Source organism: Protomyctophum parallelum (genome assembly GCF_964188405.1).
Source record: "Protomyctophum parallelum genome assembly, chromosome: 13".
NCBI lineage: Eukaryota > Metazoa > Chordata > Actinopteri > Myctophiformes > Myctophidae > Protomyctophum > Protomyctophum parallelum.
Window position 1 is genome coordinate 2,135,312 of NC_139708.1, and position 16,724 is coordinate 2,152,035.

General features: G+C 44.2%; 1 protein-coding gene across 1 annotated transcript in view; it reads left to right on the forward strand.

The window, feature by feature from the left end:
• olfm2a (olfactomedin 2a) overlaps window positions 1-16,724 on the forward strand; it is an 87,898-nt gene that overhangs the window by 996 nt on the left and 70,178 nt on the right. The window lies entirely within an intron of this gene.

Here is a 16,724-nt window from a genome sequence, read left to right on the forward strand (position 1 = left end):
ATCCATTTCAGGCAGTGGAATATCACAGTGCAATTAGCCACGGCCAGCGCGCCTGTGAATGGTATCTACTGGAAATCTGTTAAGAGACTACGGGCAATGGGACTCGAGGGAGTCTTGATGCCTGCATGTTTCTGGCCCAAATGACGAGGTTTGATGTGACAGTTGTGAATTGAAGTGAAGGACGGTAAATTAAACTGACCCAGAAAAGCATTCCAAGTCAAAGAACTCGCGGGTTCAGCTGTCCAGCATCTCGTTTTTATTTTAGCCTGAACTGAAGTATGATCTATATGTATATAGGCTCTCTTCAACAGCCTAAAGGAAGGTTATGTATATAGCTACTATATTTACGACTGCATAAAACATTTACCCGAAGATGAGTACGGTTTCCCAATAGATGACCATAGATAGCGTTGTGTCGTAGCTAGGCTACCATAAATAAAAACAACATTCTGTGGTATACTGTAGTGTATATAGTCAATTCAGCACCGTGGATAGCTCCCATATCGCACTTCACTCGTCTCTAACCAGACAAATTGAGAGATGTGTTCAGCTGATTGTACTTTATTGTACATTTTATTTACACTCAAAAACATGTCTCGGATTTAGAGAATAAGTAATAAAATAAAATAAGATTAAAAAGTATTATTCTGCTTCTTAAAGGATAAGCACATTTTTGTGATGCAATGAGATCATTCGTCATTTGTTTCAGTAGGCTATTTTATTAGACAATACTGTTCCATCCGTAAACCCTTGAGACCTCTTAGCTGTAGTACATTAATATCTTTATGTCATGCATGTCTGCATGGCTGGTGGATGACCTTTAGCAGATGTGGACGCTATGTTTGCTGTCTGAGGGGCATGCTCTCCATACGGCGAGAGGAGAGAGAGCAGGTTGTTTGCTTAGGTGTTGGAATAGTGTATACTGCACAGATGGTATTGCTCTAATGCAACCAATACATCTCAGTCTGAATGGCACAGAGCATGCTGTTGGATCTGTTAATTCTCTGTGGTTCTGTTAACTGTTACACACACTGCAGTTAACTGCAACCACCCCAGTTGAAATGATGAAGAATAGGATCTGCCTCAAATGCTCTCTGGTTTTCTTGAGGCTTAAAGTTGGCCATACCGTTTTGCATTCAAATAATCAATTTCTAAAGATAGTATTATAGGTAGTACTAAAGGTAGAATTGTAAATAACATGGCTCCCTTCAACAAAGACAATGTTAGCTGTTTCTCCGGCTATAAGTCAATACCATCGCTAATGCTGAAATTAATCTCAAAACTGTCGTAAACATGACAGTCGAAATGTGGCTCATGAGCTACTATCATTTCTCTGCCAGTCGAACTGTTTTCCTGCCTCGGAAGGCTCATCACTGGCCTTGGGGGACAATTTGTTATAAGTGTAAACATTAAACATTTATAGGACTGAGAAAGAAAAAAAAAACGGGGAAAAAAACGGCATCACCAATCTCCACAACACTGCACTGCAACCATAAAGAATTGATGACATTTTGTGGCGTGTATCCTGCAATGAGGGTAACACTATCTCCACCAGTTGAGAGTTGTGTGAACACGCACAGTCTCGCCCGGCATGAAATATTCAGGAGGTTTTAATGAGACAGATGCACTTGCTCGTTCACTGCTTGTGTTTGTTAAGTGCCCGTATAGAGCCCAGGGGTCCAGCCAGTCAATGATATGGATGGGCAGCCTGCTTGACCTGGGCACAGATGTCTGTGCACATCATGTCACGCATGACAGGACGCACTGACGTGAGCGCATGCTATGCATTTGAGTGTGTGTGTGTGTGTGTGTGTGTGTGTGTGTGTGTGTGTGTGTGTGTGTGTGTGTGTGTGTGTGTGTGTGTGTGTGTGTGTGTGTGTCAGTGTGTGTGTGTGTGTGTGTGTGTGTGCACACGTGTGAGTAACGCATTTAAATGTAACTGTAACTCATGTTTGCTGACCCTAGGGCTGATTAAGATTAAGGCTAAGTACGTATAGTGAAATGTCTTGTAGCAAATCCGACGCTATAGTATAGAATAAAATGCCTCATAATTTTCAAAGCACCTATTGTTATTATTTAACCCATTGAAGATCTCAAGATCTCGAGGCAGGCTAAAAATAGTGTGATCATTTTATCGTTAGTTAGATGCTCTCCTTTAAAACACATTACAATACATTCTACTGTATATTTGATCTATAAATCCTTTTATTGAATTGTTGTCTCTTTATAAGTGATAGAACAGAACTTATCAAATGCATTGTGTGGAGAGTAAGCTGCAGAGAAAACCATCTGCAGGCAATCGAATTGGGAATACTGCTGTATATGCAGCAATAATCAGGAGTCTACAGTACAGATTCATCTAGTGAAAGTCAGCCATGTTTGATAGTCTGGGTCTTTCTGGAATATGAATCTATATTTTACAATATACTGTAGGTTATGTTGATGTGCAGCTGAAATGATCTCATGGCAGATGTTACCTTTTTATAGTTAGATAGATGATAGATGAGTGATAAAGTGATTCTGTATGAGTGAAATAGGGAGAGTAAGAGTTAAAAGAAGTTTTGCCTGCATAAGTGAATATACTGACAGTACAAGCCACAGGGATTTTCTAAAGTAGACTTCAGTGTCAGTGAAATCTATTATCAAAATTGAAGTCAATTGGAATTTGCTTTGTGAGAGTTATATCCTCAAACCTTCATGGATAAATATGGCTCCCTTGTTAAAAAGTGAAACCTTATATCAAAGCTACATTTCTAGAGCATAATTAGCAAAGCATTGGCCCTGAATCTGAAGATCATTGTCCTACTCCTACTGTCACCTCTACATCCCTTTTTCTAACTGGATTATATATTATGGTAGTATTATTCAAAGACGACAAAAGTTACATTTGTCTTATTTTCTCTATAGCAACTACATTGCTGCTTATACTGTCAGTGATGTTGGTGTACTTGATCAAACACACTTGAAAGACTCCCATTCAGGCCGTAAGGTGCATTGATGATGTCCCACAGGACAAAGGATAAAAATGCAAGGCACCAGAATTCTAAGCTCAAGTTCTCTGGCCTTGAACATGAATGAGAATGATGGAGACACTTGCTTAGTTTGTCTGCTCCTACACAAAGTGCAGTGAGAGGGAGAATACATAATTATTACCTTCATCATTAAAGACAAAGCCCTGTACTGTATAAGCATTCTGGGCCAGCAATTCTCAGTCATTTACTTCAACCCCTCTGTCACCACCGGGGAAAACAATAAGCAATCAGTTCAAATAGATTACTGCTATGTAGGACTCTTTAAAATTCACTTCCTCATTCTAGATTGGAGTGATGATTGCGCCAGAGACTCACCACGCCAGAGTCGATTCATTGTTAACAAGCCGAGGAGGGAAGAGTCGTAATGCGTGTTTAAAATATAACCTGGAAACGGAAACATTTAGCCGGTGTACAACAAGCTGATTATACTTCAGAGCACTCTAATTTAAGTGTCATTGTGTGGAAATTGCTTTATCCAGGCAATCGAAACAGTATTTATGATAATAATAATAATAAAGTGAAAGGACTGTGTTTGCAAAGTCAAGCTCAAGGTTGCAAACCTGGGATATATTAGGCCTGAATCCACATGGAAGCAGCCACAGTAGGATAGCCCAGTAGGCCGAGCTAACGCTAGAGGTATTGAAAGTACAGTATCTCCACATGAGAGGACAACTAGGACAGCCCTCTGCCCAGTGAGAGCCAGGCAGAACCAGCAGCTGGGTTGGCCCAGTGAGAGCCAGGCAGAACCAGCAGCTGGGTTGGCTGGGACAGACCTCTGCCCAGTGAGAGCCAGGCAGAACCAGCAGCTGGGTTGGCCCAGTGAGAGCCAGGCAGAACCAGCAGCTGGGTTGGCCCAGTGAGAGCCAGGCAGAACCAGCAGCTGGGTTGGCCCAGTGAGAGCCAGGCAGAACCAGCAGAGGACAACTAGGACAGACCTCTGCCCAGTGAGAGCCAGGCAGAACCAGCACAGACCTCTGCCCAGTGAGAGCCAGGCAGAACCAGCAGCTGGGTTGGCTGTCCTCCAATCCGTCCAACTTTCAACACCCCACAATTTACAATTTACAATTTAGGCATTTAGCAGACGCTCTTAATCCAGAGCGACTTACAATAATCAGGAACAAAAGCATGGGAATACATCACAAATATACATACAATATACATATAAGCTATATATATATACTACTATGCTATACAGTACATATGTACTATGGCGTGCTATGACTATATACAATGCAATTATAGTGCCGTCTACATAACATGCTATAAGTCTGTATCAAATGCTATCTAAGTCTACAGAAGTGCTATCTAAGGGGGTAGGGTAAGTGCTATGGGCCATGATGGAGTCTAACCTAGCATTGAGACCCCTTGACTGAAAGTTTCTATTTCCTGGTGAATTTGTAATGAGAACAAAGCAACATCATCACATTTGGACCCCATCTTTGAAGAATGGCATTTATTGGGACTTTTTACAGCCAGCTTCTCACATCAATCCTCTGTCATGGCAGAGGAAACCTGGAAAGCTGTGCTTTTACAAGGCCTGATGTGTTTCCTGGTTTGGGTGAGAAACAGGCCCTTGGCAAGAAGGCAACTCAACTCAAGTGCCTCTGAGAGGAAGGTGTCTCTCTCTGTGCATCTGGACAGCAGTCACACAAGAGCCATCCATCCTTCTCCTGACCAAGGACACCACGCTGGACACACTGTGTTCTGCCAAGCAGCCTAACTTCCACCTTGGGAATTAAACAAATGAGGAGTTGCAGGAGCAGGGGTGTAAATCTCCCACCAAGAGCCAAGGACGGAGACACACACACACACACACACACACACACACACACACACACACACACACACACACACACACACACACACACACACACACACACACACACACACACACACACACACACACACACACACACACAGTTGTTAACCTCCCTCCACTGTGTTGGGGCTCGACCAACACATTCCTGGAACACTCCAGCTCGAGCTTCACGGACTAGAATAGATGGGTATGATGATCAAAGTATTTCGTGTACTGAATAGAGATACATGACATGCATTCAGAGAGCCGGGGAGAGAAGACACACAGTCCGGCTAGCTGTGAGCCGAGTGGGGGTCTGAAGAGGGCATTCTGCACCCATGTGGTATTACGATGGTCTAGCCAATCTAAATCTCTGTTAGTCGTCACAGTCAAACGCTGCATTGCAAAAGTCCTCACAGAATTTATATCCTCTGTCAGCGAGTGTGTGGGAGAGCAGGGGCCATCTAGATTATACCCACCGTACACACCTCTATGTGCTCTCCATCAACTAGCAGAGGTGCAGCTCCCGTAATCAGCCACACATAATGAGGTTGCATTGTTTTGATTCATTTCTCCTCCTTGACGAGATTGAATGGTGTGCACTTGTGTGTCATGACTGATTACTGGAGGGCTCGATCCGGTGTAGCAGATAATGCCAGCATATTAAGGCAGTCGGAGCCTCATTGGTGTAAGGAGGTCTATTCGGTAAAAGAGATTCAGCTCAAGGAGGAGGTGGGAGGAGAGAGAGGCCCTTTGAGCTATATTGTCCCATCCACTCTTCACTTCCTCATCTTAACGTTTGATAATGCTTCATGTAGCCTGCCTGCCCATGAGAGGGAACAGTGTGGAGTGTGTCTGTATGTGGGTGTCCACTTAGTAGGTGAGTGGGTGAGTACATGTACGTCAGTAGACAACAGATGGGGTGTGTGCGCGTGTGCGTGCGTGCGCACGTGCGTGCGTGCATGTGTGTGTGTGTGTGTGTGTGTGTGTGTGTGTGTGTGTGTGTGTGTGTGTCGTGCGTGCGTGTACTGTCCAGATGTCCTCACAACAATAGTAGAATTTAAGAAATAGGCCCGAGGACATTTTCACAAGATAAATGGTAAACAGGTGTTTTGAGTTATGCTTACAATTAGAAAAAGATTCAGATAGGAGTTAGGATTAGGATTAGTATAGCTTGGAATCCAGACTCATTCGCTCCTTTCAGCTATGATTTTTATTTAGTTTTTTCACTTCGCTTCTCAGTCTGCAAAACCCTCCGAACGTCACTGTTTGGTAGGCACGTCATTGAACGTCACTGTTTGGTAGGCACGTCATTGAACGTCACTGTTTCGTAGGCACGTCATTGTAGGAACGTCACTGTTTCGTAGGCACGTCATTGAACGTCACTGTTTCGTAGGCACGTCATTGTAGGAACGTCACTGTTTCGTAGGCACGTCATTGCTGATTGGTTTGTGTTTCGTAGGCACGTCATTGCTGATTGGTTTGTGTTTCGTAGGCACGTCATTGCTGATTGGTTTGTGTTTCGTAGGCACGTCATTGCTGATTGGTTTGTGTTTCGTAGGCACGTCATTGCTGATTGGTTTGTGTTTCGTAGGCACGTCATTGCTGATTGGTTTGTGTTTTGTGTTTAGAGTTATGCCGGCCTTTTACCATTAGCCTACTTGCCTTTACTTGTAGTTGTATATATGCCAGTGTCATGCACCACAAATATGTATTGTAGTATTGTTGTATTGTTGTAGTATTGTTGTATTGTATGTATTGTATTGTTGTATATGCCAGTGTCATGCACCACACATCGCAGCGTGACCCATTGTGAGCTTGTAGAATTACGGCTTTAGTGTTACGGTAAAAAAAAAATCACGCTGTCCTAAAAGGTTCATGTCCTCAATGTGTGTGTGTGTGTGCGCACGCACACCGGGGGCCTGTGTTTCTGGGTCAGCCTCTAAATGCAGCGTGGTCGTGACTCATGAGGGCGATGTGAGTGTGTGACGGGGTCTTGGCATTCTCTGTGAGCGTGGCTGCGGCGCGGTGCAGCCTAGGCTAAAATGGGTGAGTTATTTTACTACAGCAGAGCCTCTGAGGTGCACGTAGCAAATTGGCTAACAGATGGAACACTGGGTGAGGTCATAGGCCTGCACTCTGAGTCAGTATCCACTGGTGAAAGAAGCACCCTTTTTTACTTAATAAAGTAACAAGTGTAAAATAGCACTTCAGTGGTTAATGTATGATTTGTAATAATAATATAGAGCTGCAGTACAAACTAAAGCAGTCAGATAATTATAGTGGAGTAAAAAAGTACAATAATTGCCTCTGAGATTTAGTGGAGTGGAAGTATTATTGAAAAATGGACATATACTGTACAGTACTTGAGTAAATGTAGTTCCTTTCCACCACTGTAATAATTGGAACACAGGTTAATTTTTTTCCATTTCCTGAAAACGAATTGTTTTGAACACCTGACAGTGAGGCTATTGTGTTTTACTGTAAGTGACCACTTAACTGTACTCACTCTGAACCATACTGACCATCACTACCTACCCCCAGGGCTGTGTCTGTTCTGAACCATACTGACCATCACTACCTACCCCCAGGGCTGTGTCTGTTCTGAACCATACTGACCATCACTACCTACCCCCAGGGCTGTGTCTGTTCTGAACCATACTGACCATCACTACCTACCCCCAGGGCTGTGTCTGTTCTGAACCATACTGACCATCACTAACTACCCCCAGGGCTGTGTCTGTTCTGAACCATACTGACCATCACTACCTACCCCCAGGGCTGTGTCTGTTCTGAACCATACTGACCATCACTACCTACCCCCAGGGCTGTGTCTGTTCTGAACCATACTGACCATCACTACCTACCCCCAGGGCTGTGTCTGTTCTGAACCATACTGACCATCACTACCTACCCCCAGGGCTGTGTCTGTGTCTGAACCATACTGACCATCACTACCTACCCCCAGGGCTGTGTGTGTTCTGAACCATACTGACCATCACTACCTACCCCCAGGGCTGTGTCTGTGTCTGAACCATACTGACCATCACTACCTACCCCCAGGGCTGTGTCTGTGTCTGAACCATACTGACCATCACTACCTACCCCCAGGGCTGTGTCTGTGTCTGAACCATACTGACCATCACTACCTACCCCCAGGGCTGTGTGTGTCTGTTCTGAACCATACTGACCATCACTACCTACCCCCAGGGCTGTGTCTGTGTCTGAACCATACTGACCATCACTACCTACCCCCAGGGCTGTGTCTGTGTCTGAACCATACTGACCATCACTACCTACCCCCAGGGCTGTGTGTGTCTGAACCATACTGACCATCACTACCTATAGCCCCATCGTTGTGTGTTCTTCTGACTGACCTCTGTGGCTGCTTCCTGTCTTCTCGCTGAACCCCTCCCAGAGGCCTGATGAGCTGATCTGACAACCGGCATTCCCATGCATTGGACCGGCTATCAGCAGTTGCCCTTATCATAATTAGCTATGGTCTTTTGGGATGTGCACTGTAGGTCTGTGTATTATGGATGTCAAAGCTCCTTCAATTACAGACCTACCAGGCAGGGCTGCATGGGTGATAATATTGACTAAATCAAATATCACGCAATCTTTTGACAAAACCACAAACTTCTTTTGGGATGTGCATGGTATGTCTGTGTATATTAATTATGGATGTCAAATCTCTTTCAATTACAGACCTACCAGGGGCTGGGCGATATTGACCAAATTAAATATCACGCTATTTGTCACCAAACCACAATATGTGCCTGTCCTGGCTGGGACTGCACGGACGCCTGCAGGGTTCAATCCCCGGGCAAATCATACCAAACAAATGGCACCCAGTGTCACCAAGAAGCCCCTTTGACATACTGGAGTCATTTCCTGGGGCGCTCGGGCCACTAGCTGGGCTTATCATTTTACTATGCAGCCTTCAGAAAGATACATCATTTTAACCTGCAATAAGCTGCAATATCTGATGCTGCAAATACATTCCAAAACAACAGTCTAACAACTGTCTCCCCGTACAATATAGTAATTGATTGCAAGTTATAGCAGTGCACTTTGTGAACAAGGCTGCGTACATCTCTATAACAATTAACCCATTCTGACCAGGCACCCATTTTGGTGTCGGCATCATGTTATGCTTTAGCTATTTAAAAATAGCAGATCTACAAGCTCGTATCGCGCCACCGAGTGGCGCGATACGAGCTTGTAGGTCTGCTATTTTTTGAAAGAAATCGAAGAACGACTGACATTTGTAGAATCTGATCTCAGGTCAGAATGGGTTCATCAGACCAGTGTGTGTCCAGTGGAAACCTCGTATGAATCTGATCTCAGGTCAGAATTGGTTAAACCCCATCAGACATTTAACCCATTCACGACGGAGACCCCCTTTGGTGTTGTATTTGTGTTTGTTTTATTTGTTGTGAAAAAAGGAACATTGAATGCACACACACTGATGTCAAAACAAATTCCTATGTGTTTTACACAATGGCAAATAAAGGAATCTGAATCTGAATCTGAGAATGTGGTATGAACAGCGCCCCCCGCTGGCCTAGTGGTCCAGGTGCATGCCATGCACATAATAGGCTCTGGCCTCACAGCGCGTCGCATGTTCGAGTCCCGTTCATGACGACCTTTGCTGCAAGTCTCCCCCCGCCTCTCTCTCCCTCTTGCCTGTCATTCTTCACTTGTACCTATCAATAAAGGCAGAAAAGCCTAAAACACATCTTAAACTAGAAAAAGTGCCCTTCTGGGCACAGGTCTCCACCAGGATAGGAATGTAGGACATTGCAGCTTGCCTTCATCTGGTGGTTGGATAAAAGGGCAACAAAAGTAAACTAGGGAGTTGGCATACAAAGTTATCCACAGATCCGTGCAGTTAGAGGTAAAAACACTTTTCGGCCAGTTATAGCGCCACCTTGAGGCTGAGTTGAAATTGTTCATGTGGCATTTCGTCCTCGGCCTAGTGGGAATGTGGGTGCACAATTTCACGGAAATCACGCGATGTGTTCATGATTTGCAGCATTTTGTTTGAAACTGAGCACTCCTGTGAACTTTGGAAGCCAATCTTAACCAATCAGGATGGAGTCTGAGAAATCTGAAAGACCGGTTTCGTTGAATGGCTCTAGAGAGACTGTGTACCAATTTGCGTGATGTTTGGACAAAATCTGTAGGTGTACTGTGCAAAAACTTGTTTTGCACAAAGCGGCCTCTTGGTGGCGCTATAACAGGCCGTTCTGGAAAGTGTGGGGCAGAGGTTCATCGTTGGCATCCAGGGAGTGTGTGTGCAAAATTTGGCATCGACCGGGTTAACGGTGGCCGAGATTAGCTGCTCACGGACACACACACACACACACACACACGGACGGACGGACACACGGACGGACGGACGGAGTGCAAAACATACTCTCCCCCCATGCCTTCGGCCTGGTGGAGACAAAAAAGGGAAAAATATGTGGTATGTAAACCGAGCCAATGACAGGATAGAGCTATGAATAACTTTCAGGTAGTAAAGGCATAATCAGAAATCCTTGGTCAAGATTTGCCTAGCATGTGCGATTTACAACACTCTTAAAATAATCTGGGACCCCTCTCATCCAGCCAAGGCACCTTCCAAGTATTAAGACCAAAAGTACTTGTTTCCATAACAGCACATATCCTGAGGCAGTGAGGGGCCCTTAACACCAAGAACCCAACCCTAGCATCCAGCTATTCTGGTTGGGCATGTCATGACAGGTGAACATAACAAGATAACAGCTCTACAAGCTCACAACAATGTGAATTATGATGCATTGTGAGCTTGTAGATCGGCTGTTTTCGGTAACATTTTGTGTAGAAGGAAAAGGAGGGACCAAGCAGTCGTCTAGTCTACCGTTATACGTAGTATGCCGTACGTTTTTGAAAATAAAAGCGTATACCATCTACTAACCCATTCTGACCTGAGATCAGATTCATACGAGGTTTCCACTGGACACACACTGGTCTGATTTACCCATTCTGACCAGAGATCAGATTCTAAAAATGTCAGTCGTTCTTCGATTTTTCAAAAAATAGCAGACCTACAAGCTCGTATCGCGCCACTCGGTGGCGCGATATGAGCTTGTAGATCTGCTATTTTTCAATAGATAAAGCATAACAGCAATGGGACCAAGTACAAACCTCTGGGGGACCCCCCCGCTCAATGAAGTATGAGTTTAAGTGATTCGTTCCTCATCATCAGTTCAGACCATTAACTAAGTGGATTTTGTTGTACTAGTTACACTAGTTACTTGTGTTTTATATATTTTAGCTGGAGTATTTTTTATCTTGGCCTGGTGGTGATTATGCTTCTGTCCGTCCATCCGTCCGTCTGTCGCTAACTGCTCACTCCATGACACGTTTTTCAAACCAAATTGGCCTCATGGTCGCAGGGGTCGCACAGCAGGACTCTTTTAAGTGCATGTTGAGGGGCCTCTAACAAACCACATCCAGCCTTACACAGCCCTGGGTAGCCATTAGGCAACCCTGCAGTGCAGAAAATTGTCGATTCGCCCACAAGTTTCCACGTTTTCGCGTTCCTTCAGCAGCCTTTGCTTCTAAATGTCATCACTCTTACTGCAATATTTGAGTCTTCTTTCATTTTCTCTCTGCCATTTGATGGCCTTGCAAGGTTGTGCTAAAGCATCTAAAGCTGGCATCCAAATTTTGCACATTATTATTATAAGCAAAATTCTTAAAATTCTTAAAAATAGATGTATAGATCTCCTGATCTTGTAGGCTAGAGTAGCTACCGTATACTGTATGCACTGCTTTTGTGAGACTTGTGAGAGGACACGTTTTTCATTCATGAAAAACTGCTGTTTGTGCTGGATAACTGCAGTTATGCATTAGTCGGCATTGCATGAAAGGGTCATCTTGACTGGGAAGAATATCACTTAGGCCTCTTTTAGACGGCGACCATCTCCATATAACACGTCAAAGTCCCGTTGCGTTCTCATTTTTTCTTACCCTTTACACAAGAACGCACATGTTATGATATGATGTGCTATTATGCTATACTGTCGCTAGGTGGCGATACCGGGCTGCCAAATAGACAGGTCACCCACGTACAAGAAGAAGAAACCTTCACGCAAGCCTGCGCAACACGGCTCTGGGCGCGCCACGGGATGGTATATATTTTATAATACATTAGGCTACATAAACGCTGCTGCCGCGGCTGCCGTCTATCACAAGGCTTTTTATTTACATCATGGTTTTACATTCAACAACGCTGATGAGCAGCACTTTGTAGGCGAGGAGGGAGGCTTGTTCAGGAACTCCATTATATCATAATGATATGGCTCTGCATCAATGTAATAAACATATGCGCTGTGAGCCAACATGAGCCATGATGTCATAAGTTTTGCGGATTCACCGTTTTGCCTGTTTATATAGAGACCATAGGAAACGGTGTTCTGAATGATTTCCACTCTGGGAGGCGGTTTCACTTCGATGCGTTTTCACCTCCTGAGAACACCGTTCTCGTCTAAATGACAGCGCTAAACGGTACTTTATTTTGCCGTTTTTTATGAACACCTTCCTCGTGTAAATAGCACCTTAGCCTGCCTCTGTCATGGCAATCCCACCTCACGGGAGATATTGAAGTTGTCATGTTGGTTGCCAAGAAACATGGAAAAGAAGAACATCTTCAATCTATCAATTTGGGCTCTTATTGTGGAATGTGAGGAAGAAATCAAAAGATTACCGATATGTTTTAGAAGTGTCCATTCATTGCATACACAAATCTGTGACAACCTTTTGGAGGAAGGAAGTTCACACTTTGTTCACAGTTTGATTGCTTTATGTTTATATTTCTGCAGGTATAGTGTTTGTCTATTGTAGCGGGAGTTAACGCACGGGAATGCATTCTCTCGTGCTCGTCCAGTTCACTAACATCATTCTCAACCATGGCAGTGGATCCCGTCGGAGTTCAGGGTAACAGAACCACTTAAACCACTTTGGTTACAATTACAATTTAGGCATTTAGCAGACACTCTTAATCCAGAGCGACTTACAATAATCAAGAACAAAAGCATGGGAATACATCACATAAAAACATTTATCATGAAACATGCGTAAGCTAAGAAAGTAACAGTGGAATATCTATATTATGAGACTATACATATAAACTATATATATACTACTATGCTATACATTATGTACTATGGCGTGCTATGACTACATACAATGCAATTATAGTGCTGTCTACATAACATGCTATAAGTCTGTATCAGATGCTATCTAAGTCTACAGAAATGCTATCTAAGGGGTTAGGGTAAGTGCTATGGGCCATGATGGAGTCTAAAAAGGTGGGTTTTCAGGCTACGGCGGAAGATTGGGAGTGATGCTGCAGTTCTGACTGCAATGGGAAGTGCATTCCACAGTTGACCAGAGTCTCTCAGGGCTCTATACTAGTAGTGAGTTTTTTGTTTAGTCTTTGCTGAAATTAGCAGATCTACAAGCTTAGTGAGCTTTTAGATCTGATCTGTTTTTCCTAGAAATGGATAGGTAATAGAAAATTCCAAATTTGCCACCTGTTCTGACTGGGCACCCATTTTGGTGTCAGCATCATGTTATGCTTTAGCTATTGAAAAATAGCAGATCTACAAGCTCATATCGCGCCACCGAGTGGTGCGATACGAGCTTGTAGGTCTGCTATTTTTTGAAAAATCGAAGAACGACTGACATTTTTAGAATCTGATCTCAGGTCAGAATGGGGTTAATCAGACCAGTGTGTGCCCAGTGGAAACCTCGTATGAATCTGATCTCAGGTCAGAATGGGTTAAACTGGAGACCCAGTTGACCCTCCCCCCCAGACCCCACTTTGAGAACCACTGACATACAGCACAGAATGAGAGTGACAGGTGCCAGTCAGAGTGGCGACAAGTGTGGACATGTCCTTTCACCCTTTATGGGCAGTAACTGCCAGTAACCCCTGGTAACCGATGCCGTGGCCATCACACAGCATTTTCGTTTTCGTGCCCATCAGGATTTATTTTTGCATTAAACTGTGTGAGTGCCTCCCCCGACCCGCTTTTCCATACGACCTTGCTTTCCCCTTGCACGATGAATCTTTTATGAGACCCGCGATGTGGGTTTCAATGTAGAAGATTGGAATATAAATATGTCCGTCGTCGTGCTGAAAGCTCCTTTTTCCTCCCCTGAAAACAAAAGCCTCCCTCTAAAGCAGAGACTGAGCGCTTTGGCCTCATGGCTGCCGTATGCATCCCCCCCCCCCCCCCGTCACCACACACACACACATTGTCGTCGCCAACGTGTTAAATGTATCTCATCACTTTGACAACACTTTGACCACACTCCCAAAAGAAACTGTCTTCATTTCCTTTGACAGGAGCTGGATTCCATGCCAGAGTTTATCCTGAATACAGATTTTCGACAGCAAGCAAAATATTGCTCTCTCTCTGTGTGTAAGGGAATGTATTTGTTAGCAGACTCATGGTACTGTATATGCGTATAATAAGGTAATAAGGCCTATCACACATCTGCAGTCAATGAGAGCATTAACACTGTTTGACATAGAATGAAGGAAATGATGATACGAGACAGAAGTAAATCTCAGCTGAGAAGTGTCCTCTCTCTCTCTCTCTCTCTCTCTCTCTCTCTCTCTCTCTCTCTCTCTCTCTCATGTATGGTGCCCCTTTAACCCCATTTTTAACCTTAGCATGCCAATTTTGGGGATACAAAGAACATTTGCCAAAAACAGCTGATCTACAGGGTTTAAGTAAACAGCTGATCTACAGGGTTTAAGTAAACAGCTGATCTACAGGGTTTAAGTGGTTAACAGCTGATCTACAGGGTTTAAGTAAACAGCTGATCTACAGGGTTTAAGTGGTTAACAGCTGATCTACAGGGTTTAAGTAAACAGCTGATCTACAGGGTTTAAGTGGTTACAGGTTTTTAAAAACAGCTGATCTACAGGGTTTAAGTGGTTACAGGTTTTTAAAAACAGCTGATCTACAGGGTTTAAGTGGTTACAGGTTTTTAAAAACAGCTGATCTACAGGGTTTAAGTGGTTACAGGTTTTTAAAAACAGCTGATCTACAGGGTTTAAGTGGTTACAGGTTTTTTCTGGGAACAAATACGTGGTTATTTAAAGAACCCAGTCTGAAAGATTCTTTCTAGAACCAAAAGTGGTTCTTCTAATCTATGGTATCACACTGAAGAACCAATTTTGGTTCTAATTGGCACTAAAACATTTTATGAGTACCTCCTGCTCCTTCTCCTTTCTCTCTTCTTCTTTTTTCGGTCTCTCTCTCTGTGTGTGTGTGTGTCTGTGTCTGTGTGTGTGTGTGTGTGTGTGTGTGTGTGTGTGTGTGTGTGTGTGTGTGTGTGTGTGTGTGTGTGTGTGTGTGTGCGCGCGTGCGTGCGTGCGTGCGTGCGTGCGTGCGTGCGTGCGTGCGTGCGTGCGTGCGTGCGTGTCCGTGCTTGCATTTGTGTGTGTGGACAAAGCAATTTAGCCTCCTGTGTCGAAAGCTAGCAAAACGAAGGCCGCTCTCATTTTGGGGTTGAGGGACAAAAATATGGATGTGTTCTCCGCGCGGTAGGTTCTGTCACAGCCACTCAGTAGGGTCATTGATGAGAGAGGCGCTTTCTCTCTGACTGCACCAAGCCTTAAAGACTCTAGTCAGGGAGGTGCGAGAGCCCAGCAGTCACCCAACACTACTGCATATCAAGCAGGTTGGGCAGGGCTGCTCTGTGCAGAGTGCAGACCCACGGTGGGGAAGGTAGAGACTAGTAGAGAGGTCCTTTGACCAAGACACTGCATGCAGGCGGGGAGATAACAAGATACTCCGGGAGCAGGAACAGGAGCTTACGTTGCATTAAGCTCTCTCTGATGCAAAGCCACTGGGATTCCCTCAAGTCTGCAAAATACACGCGGACACGGCGGGGTAGAGGCCGGGCCACACACACACACACACACACACACACACACACACACACACACACACACACACACACACACACATCTGAAAGAAATATAGTTACAGCTACAGACTGTTAATTGTATGCAGGGGACTTGAAAATCCGGGGCACCATTTTTATGAAAACATTTCCCTGATATGCACGTTATATGCTCACTTCAAAGAATTATGCTAAAGGCTTATTGGCTAAAGGACAGCCAAGTAAATATTATCACATGGGCATTCATCAAATTTCCAGAAGCAATTTATTTAGCATTTAGCATTCACAAAGACAATTTGAAAATAGGATTTGATCAGCACTTTAATTTAATAATTATATTAAGTTATTGCGTTGGCTGATATCACTGGATTCCAAGAAGAGATGGCTGATGTGTTGCGAGCCCCCGAACTACTTTAAAGTTGTCGGGTAATCGTACTTTTAATTGTTAGTTTTTCTGCACAGGCAAACCCTTCTGGACATTAGATCAGCAATCGCTCTGCTCGGATCTATTCTATTCATCAGAGGTATCATCACCACATACACACTATCCATTTCCAAACCAGGGAACACTGAATAATCTGCTTCACAGAAACATAGACGTCTGAGGGAATCAGTGATCACAGACTCAGCAATCGAGCCACCAGGGAGAACCCTGGTGTGGACAGGACAAAGAATCCAGGGGGAGGGAGGGTTATGGCTCATGATCGACAGCAACTCTTGGTGTAAACAATGGAATGTGCATACGATCAAGTTCTTTTGTTCCTTGGACCTGACGTAGTTGATGCTATAATGTGCCTTGGGAGTTTACTGCAGTGGTTGTTATACTGTTGCGTACTGTACATCCCCCCCCCCCCCCCCCGCAAGCAGACACGGTATTAGCATTAAGTGAACCGGAAAGAATAGCAGCACACACATTCTACTGTTGTGTTTGACTAAAG